Source organism: Phalaenopsis equestris, unplaced genomic scaffold (genome assembly GCF_001263595.1).
Source record: "Phalaenopsis equestris unplaced genomic scaffold, ASM126359v1 Scaffold000840, whole genome shotgun sequence".
Classification (NCBI taxonomy): Eukaryota; Viridiplantae; Streptophyta; class Magnoliopsida; order Asparagales; family Orchidaceae; genus Phalaenopsis; species Phalaenopsis equestris.
In genome coordinates this window covers 4467677-4476550 of record NW_018165280.1, presented here as the reverse complement: position 1 = coordinate 4476550, position 8874 = coordinate 4467677, and the positions used below count along the sequence as shown (strand labels likewise).

Sequence of the window (8874 nt, the reverse complement as noted above, 5' to 3'; positions counted from 1 at the left end):
TTAAGGGATGAGGTAATGCCTGAGATTGCCAAAACACGAGCCAATATGACAGGGATAAACTTATCAATGAATTAACCCTACCAAATTAGTGGAAGACATCCAATATATCAATGCAATGCTTCTGTTAGAAATTGGAAGTAACATAGAGATATATGATGAGTAGGAGGATGAATTGGCCTCATTTATCTATGGTGTTTGTGTATGTGTTACAATAGTGATATAGGACCTGCGAGGAGAACTAAAATATTCATTTTAAATGATCAAAACAAAAATCAGATTGTTCACTAAGGCTTGGGGACCCCTGGCTTCAAAATGCCAAAATCGAAAATCGACGCCTAGGCGCTGCCCCATAGCACCTTGGCACCCAGTTTGCGGCACCTAGGCACCAGGTTCTCGATTCGATTTAAGCAACTTAAACCGCCTAGGTTAGGTCTTTTTCACGTGACTTTCTTCCCCAACTCCTCACTGGCGATGTAGGGGCGATCCTTAGGAATTCCTTTCTCCTTGTTTTGAGCTCGATCTCGAGGGTTTGAAGGGTGAAAATAATCTTCATGAGATAAACTTCATCACTTTAAGCTCGCATTTTCTTTTTCATCCGGGAATTTGATAAGATTTTGGGGAAACTGCGAAGAAGAGGAAGAGAGAGAGGGGAGAGCTGATTCACCTCTTAACTAGCATATTGATTGCATTCCTATCATTTGTAAGCTCATTTTTTGCCTTAGCTATCATTGTTCTTATTTTCCATGGCCCTCAAAACATATGCCAGCAAAGGTAAAGCTTCATTTGACAAGAAGAAGTTCATTAACTCTAAAGCTCAGGAGAGGCATAATGAACACTTAGTGCCAAAGAATCTATTTGCAGAGCTGAGCTTCACTAGCCTCGAATAGGTTCAACCAAGATGGTCACTACAACTTTCAATTTTTGTTTTATGGGCTTGACATTGAGTGCCAAATATTTATTTATTTCATCAAAATTTTTACAATCACATCAAATCTAGCACTAATATTTATTTCTTATGTGAAATACATGTTTTTATTTTTATATTATTACTATAAAATGTTATATCAATCCCTCAAATTGTTTTTAGGAATAAATAATCATGCTAAGTGAAAATTTCCCATATTTTCGATGGTCCAAGGAGGCCGGGCGACTTTAATTTGTGTATATAAATTGCTTCCTTGCAGTCGACGGTTGCTCTCTGGCTCGTAGGAGGCGGAGTAAAGACTCCCCGTAACACGCGCCGCACGTGCCAGCGTTCTCCTGTTGCTCTCTCCAGCCACGGTGGGAAGAGCTGAGCCTAGGGTTTCTCCAATGAATCATTCCGCGTGAACAAGGAAGATAGGGAAGAAGGGTTTTGTTTCAATTTTGCTTCCCATCTCGCCCTAATTCTTATACTCTCCAGTTCTTTTGGAATAGGTGAGTGCTGCTTCTTTCCGCTTCTTGGATCCTTTGGTAGTGTTACGTATTAGTTCCATTCCGGCCTCTAGGGTTTAAAATGGTGGTAGTTTGTTCTCGTGTTACATCTTTAGGGTTTAATCTGTCTTTTATGTGAAGTTTCTTTGTTTGGTTTGGAAGTTGGGAATTCAGAAGCGGAGCTGTTTGTGTTTTTTGCCCGACTCTGTGCTGCTTCCGTAATTCCAGTTTATTACTTCTTTAAGCCAACTTGTAGTCGAACTTAAAGCGTCGAGTGGTTTCATTGCTGTGTTTTGAATTTGGTGAAGCATTGAAGATGCTTATTCTTTCTTCGCTAATTATATTTAATCCAGCTGTATTGTTCAATCTGAACTCAGGAAACTGAATTGTAGTTTTATATGGTTATGAATTGTTTCTTATTTCTGTTTCTTTGGTCTAAATTTGTCTTTTTTTCTGTAAAAATTGTTTAGGGAGTATATGGAACTTATTGTCATTAATTAATTTCAGTTTTGAACTGCTTTTGCGAGATATGGAAAGGCTAATGAGCTTAGTTTTACTATAGAAACTTAGAGCCATTAATGAGCTCTGGTTTTGAACTACTTTCTTAGGTCAACATCCTATCAGAAATCAGCATGAATAGATGAAGAATGAGGATTCATATAGCTGACCAAAATAATTGTGATAACGGCTAGTGAAGTTTACGACAAGGACTAGTCAACTTTAGGAAGAGTAGTTGAATATTTTACCATTCATTAAATTTTGGCTAAAATGGAAATTCAACTCTGACCTATTATTATATTTCCTGGTAAAAGTTTCCTCTTGTCTTCCCAAACCAGCCTAATTTTGGTAGCTTTTGGGTTGTACTTTGTAGTCCACATGCAACTGAATGCTAATACCTCACGGCATAGCAAATTCTGAGCAAAGAAATCAATGTAAGTGACAGTCTTATAAACATTTGTTATGCAAGAATATTTGGAAACAACTATGATATATAACCCAAATTATTATCATGAAATACAAAAATATACTTTTTGATTAATGAACTAAATACAAGCTTTGGAGTGAATTGTCAAATAAACAAGATGTATGTTAGACAAATATGGTCATGAAAACAAGATGACATATGCTATTTGGTGTCCCAACCACTGCTTGATAGCCTATAAATATTTTTGAAGAGTTGCTTATAATTTAAAACCACGTCTTCAATTCTTTGATCTTGTACTCAAGATTTATTTGCTTATTTAAATGCTTGATTATTTTGTCATAAGTATATTGTATGGGAAGTTTATCAAACACTTTATACCCTATGTTGCTCTATAATAGTTTAACAAGCACCTTATCATTTCCATCATCTCAATTGCGACCCCTTATTCATTAGAATTTTACCTTTTGCTTTCCATTGTTGTTCAAGGGTAGCTAGGACAATATTTTTTGTGGTACTATTCGCCTACAACCCAAATTATTCACCTTTCCCCAAATCATTCTCACCTTGTTTTTATTATAAGTGAAGGTTCTTTCCCATGGTTCAAAAAGTGACTGCGTTGACATTACTATCCTATATCGGGTTAACTTGGTTAAAATAATAACTTTGAGCACAGTTTTGTGATGCCATCAATATGAATGCTTTCCTTGCTCACTGGCATTGAAAGCAAAGTATGTGATGTTATGCTGCAAAAACAAATTAGATGAGTTATTGTAAACGAGTATGAATTTTTTGCTTATTAAAGCTAGACATCATTGACCAACCATATAAACAAATCTCTTGATAATAAGGATGCAATAAGCAGTGACCTTTGCTATTTAATTAGTCACCTTATATAAATTACCTTTTTGGAACCTAGTTAGAAAAGATAAATAACGACCAATACATGTAAAATAGAGGCATGTTTGTAAGTTATTCAAGGAAAAATTGAAGCACGACATGCTAGAGAAATATAAATAACAAATTCAATGACATTAGAGGGAAAATAGCTGCCTTTTTTGCTTTTGACTAACTACGTGTACCTCAAATCACAAACTATGCTATGTAGGAAATTTGGAAAGTGTTGAGAGAAAAGTTATGGGATCAGGCTACTTAAATAGGCTGGTCAACAACCTTGAATTATGACCATATGATGCATGTCATGGCTAGAAAGAGTAAAAATTATTGGTCATTTTAAATGAGATATAACTTTCTTTATACTTTTTGGAACCAACCCAACAATGCATCTATATTGCAAGTAAATCACATTATTGTATTATAGGGAACAAACAAGTCTTTATATAATGTAATATTAAGTTCAATGATAGTAAAAAAATCAGGGCATATTTGTCTATTACCACAATGCTCACCTCGTGGCCAACCTATTGGTGCACCTGTTAGAGGTCAACAACATCTGTTTGATGAGACCTACAATTCTTCCTAGTTGCTTGATTCAATTATTTTAGCACTCACTAAATGAGCTAGTTTTATTAGCTATTTTAGCCATCGTTTCCACATTTCAATTATTTTAGGAAGCTAGTTTTAGGATAGAGTGTTTCTGGTGCTATTTATTATGAGATGTACAAAATCATATAGCATGTAAAAATTTAAAGTTCTTACTCTTAATTTTAGCAAGTATTCATTAATATTATGAAAAGAAAAATGAAAAAAAAAATTTAGATGACAATTTAACATTTTTCTACTATAAACAATGCATAGAGTTTAAGAACCATAATAAAGGCATTGTAAATAAATTAAAATCATGCATGAAAAATCTGAGTTGTATCGAAATTAAATAAAACCATTCATTTATTCAAATCAATACCAAGTTTTAGAGAAATCAAATAAATTAAGGAAAAAATACCTAGTCAAGCCTTTTTGCTTTTAGAAGGAAATAATCTCTCTAAAAGATCTTTAAGCATTGAGGGGATAACACATTAACACAGAGTTTTTATTGTAATCAAAATAGAATGTCTTTGCTAAAAGCCAAATGCTCATTTCTATAAACAAATCAATTGGATTTTCACTTATGTTGAGGATGCAACCTAAAAAATTCTTGACTCCTGATACTAAACAACAAAAATCTTGGAAATCTGCAATAGAAGACCCCAATGATATGAAAAACGCAAGGCATACCATAAAAGTGATATGGTTGCCTTTATAGTATAAGCGTTCACTCGCGCGACGTGTAGGATTGAAAAAATAGCTGTCATTTATTAAATTATCTAATTATGAGACCTTTTAAATTATCTAATTATGAGACATACCCTTAAAGATTAGCAAGTGATACTCATCACATTATATTATAAGCGCTTGCTTAAGGAAGTGGAAGAGAGTGGCGAGGGGTCTGGAAAGTAGTTTTTGCTTATTAATTTATTTAATCATGAGGTATTCGATTAAAGACTATGAAATTATTGTCGTCATATTATATTATGCTGGGCAAAATCATAAATTTTATTGCTCATTGCATTTAAACTTTGAAATTTTACTAAGTATGTTATTTGAATGAGTGCAATTAAAATTCTTAATTTTAGTAGCTTGTTTATATTAGCTTTAATCTAATCTTCTTTGCTATTTTTATATGTTTATTATCAATAACATCCTTTTTTATCTTTTGATATATAAATCTCAATCAATTCTCTGTTTTCTTTTTAATTTTTTGGAGTTGCACTCTTTATTGTCAAGTTCTATTGCTTCTAGACTTACCATTCTTGGGCATATTTTTTATCATCTTATTTTCAAGGGTATATACTTGTTTATTGTGATGTTGATATTCTTTTCGTATACTATATTAATTTGTCTTTATACAACTCGCCTTTATATTTGACATCTTTTTACAAAGCGCTCGCTTGGGCACATTCGGCGGTGGATGAGATATTATAGATTTTTCTATCCTAAGCGCTAAACAACATTGACGGTCCCATTTTTATCGTTGAAAATTTGTTATAGATTTAGTAAGGTTTCTCATTAAAAGGACTCGTTCCTATTAGATAGAAAATCATAGGCTAAATAGAATAAGAAAGAATCAAACAATAGAAAGGAACCACTCTATTACTATTTTAAATGGAGAACCAGGAGAAACTTTGATTAACAATATTATCTGCAATGAATTATTTAGTTGACATTTTGTACATATATCTAAGCATAAACCTTGGATTTTATACATAAATATCCATAAATGATTAAATAAAGTATGTATCTGTGATGTCAATTAGTGGATATGATTTTATTTTCAATAATCCTCACAAGATTAGCATGATTATTTGAAATGTGTGTTGGCGATGTCTTGAATGTGAGTTTCTAAAAAGAAGAACAAATAAGAGAAGAATTCAAGGCATTGGTTGCTACTTCATGATATAATGTCAAGATGGATACCTGAAAAATTGGAATAATACCATGATTTTGGGGATTTGAAGTTGTTAAGCATTTGTTCTAAATTCTTGCATGTCTTTATATGGTCTTTTTTTTTTTTCTCGTTGTTAATTTATATGGATTTTGTAGGAAAGCTTTTCCGGGCTGTGACACATTCTTACTTTATCATATGATTTGAATTCTTTATTTCCTCAATTCACATTTTTAGTAGACTTATAATTCACATAATTCAACATTTTTGTGAATATTTCCTTGTAGATCATGCATTAAACAAATGGATAATTCAATAAGACAATATGATGAAAACATTAAAATATTTGCTTGTTTCCCGATACATTCACTATTACTAATTTCTAAAATAATTCTAGAACGGGGTGGCGATGAATAAAGTTAAAAATTGATATTCATTATGCTCAACAAACATTTCTCCCACATTGAATTGTGCAAACATGAAGTGCTATTAATATCGATGAATAACTTCTATAAAGAAAAAAATAACCTTAGGTTTAAATATTAATCATGATAAAATTAATGATTTTAGTTTTAGATTCAACCAAAGAGACATTTTTTTAAATCACATTGTTTTTTGAAAAAAAACTATCATGAATAAATTTCTTGGCATGTTACGAGAATTTTATTATCTCAATAAGTTACTTTATGAATGTGTAAGTCAATAAATAATTAAAGGAAATAAAATTAATATTGGTATGATTCGTGGTTGTAGAAATAGTTTTGACAGATACCTTATCAAGTGTTGCATTATCTTCATATGGCATGTTCACTATTAAAATTAGTGATATATTCAAAATCTAATTCAAGTGTAGGTCCATATATAATCTCGTCTTCAAAGTGGGATAGAGGTTTCTAGACTTGGTCAATTTAAATTTAGGTCTAACAATTTTTTTTACAAAATCTGATATCGGAGTTAATCTAAGCCACAATAGAAATACAAATATTATTGCTGAAATTTAAGAAGTTTACAACGACGACTTCTTAACATAAATAATACAAATATGCAAGCGGAAATGACAATGACGATCAAAAAAATGAGAAAGGAAGCAACACGATCATAAACGACTATCTCTAGGGTAGAGCGACAGTTTTGACAAGACCAAAATGGAGCACAGATAGCGCAGGAAAATGACGACCAACAAGTGGCGGTGGTGCTAGAAATGGTAGACATCGACATGAAGTGGGTTTGAGGTCTGACCGACAATAGGGAAGGGCCGAGAGGTATGTGTGGTGGCTGGAAGGGGACTGGAGAGGGGTTGTGATGACCCTGGATAGCAGCAGACATCTAATGGTGGGCTAGACGACAACATAAACAGGTTTCCAGAGGCTAGACAACATTTGGACGAGGTGAGGGTGGATTGGATAGTTGCAGGGACAGATGACGTGGGATGAATAGCAGCGGGAACGGACAGAATGACTTGGCGACAACAGAAAAGAGCTTGGAGGCTTGCATGACAGCGAGAAGATGGTTGGAATGTTGGTTGCGGCTGATGGAACTGGGCTGGAAGCCTGGATGACAACAAATAAAATGGTCTAAAGCTGCTGGAAGCGGGGCCAGAGGGTGCTATAGAGGGATAAATGACTTGCTAGGGTCGAGCTATAGCTAGAGTACCACCCGGACCCTTGGAGACTGTCATTACCTTAGACGAGTTACAACCAGAGCACCTTATTGTCGTCGAGTACAACATACGAAGGGAAAAACTCCTCAAAAACATCGGCTGAAATCGGTAATCATCAAAAACCTGCCCACCCTACATAAATACAACATAATCTAAATGACCTTAGCACAAATGAATAAGAAAGAGTTTGAAACTGGGATATAAATAGGAAAGGAGGGGGAGGGAAGGGCTGGCCCGTGGTATTGTAGCTGTCACAGTATCGCGCCCATTACACTGTAGCAACAACGGTATTGCAGTCCAGACAACTCCCACATCAATCTTTTAGGTTGTGGGAGTTTCGACCTTATTCATCGAAGTTTTTAGGGTAGAAAAATTTTGGTGGGGTTGCATGGGTAGGCAGAAATGTTAGGGAATCCTAAGATAAGACTATGATTGTGCTAGCTCTGACACCAAATTATATCGGAGTTAACCCAAACTATAATGAAAATAAAAATATTATTGCTGAAATTCAAATAAGTTACAACGGCGACTTCTCAATATTAACAATATGAAAATGTAAACAGAAATGACAACGACGAAGCTGTGGAAAATAAGAAAGGAAGTAAAATAAAATACAAACGATTGTTATTAGGGGAGAGCAACAGTTTTGGCAGGACTGGAAGGGAGCGGCGATATTGCTAAAAGATTACTGTCAGCAAGCGGCGGCGACACTGATAATGGTGGACAATGACCAGAAGAGGGGTGAAGGTTTGGTCGGCAAAAGGGAAGGGCGAGAGGCCTATTTGGTGGTTGGATGGGGATTGGAGAGGCATTGAGGTGACCCTGGATAGCAGCAGGTAGGTGGTGGTGGACTGGACGACAGCAGAAACCGGTGTCCAAGGGCTGGACGAGGTAAGGGTGAATTGAACTACTGCTGGAAGAGGTGTCGGTGGGCTGGGTAGCAGCCGGAACGAACCCTGGAGGAGTCAATGACAACAAAAACTTATCTTGAAGGGCTTTGCGACAACAGGAAAGAGCCTAAAGTCTTGTACGCCAGTGGGAAGATGGCTTGTAACTGTTGGGAGGTGGCTTGCAACTACTGGAAGGGGGCTGGAGGCCTGAAAGACAACAGAAAAGATGGTATTGTCGGGTCGGAGGGGGTTGTAGAAGGATAGATGTCTCGCCGGGATCGAGCTACGACTTGAGTAACACACGGACCCTTGGAGATGGTCATCACCTCATACAAGTTACAGCCATAGCACTTTCTTGTTTTTGACTACAGTCGCCAGAGAGGAAAAACGTCTCAAAAGCGGCAATTGAAATCAACAATCATCAAAAACCTCTCCACCCTAGGCAAATACAACATATTATAAAGGATTTTAGCACAAAGAAATAGCAAGAAATTTTAAATTGGGATAGAAATAATTTAGGGGATGGAATAGTAGTGGAGAACAGGGTGAAGAGTTGGCCCACGGTACTATAACATATACAAAACCACGTCTGTGGCACTGTAACAAC

General features: G+C 35.4%; 1 protein-coding gene across 5 annotated transcripts in view; it reads left to right on the top strand.

The window, feature by feature from the left end:
• Window positions 1-1165: 1165 nt before the first annotated feature.
• The window catches only part of LOC110031695 (DEAD-box ATP-dependent RNA helicase 14-like), a 44378-nt gene continuing 36669 nt past the window's right edge, over window positions 1166-8874 (top strand). For all 5 annotated transcript variants that reach the window (XM_020735035.1, XM_020735030.1, XM_020735032.1 and 2 more), the window contains exon 1: window positions 1166-1416. The gene's annotated coding sequence lies outside the window, so the exon portion shown is untranslated. The remainder of the gene's footprint in view (window positions 1417-8874) is intronic.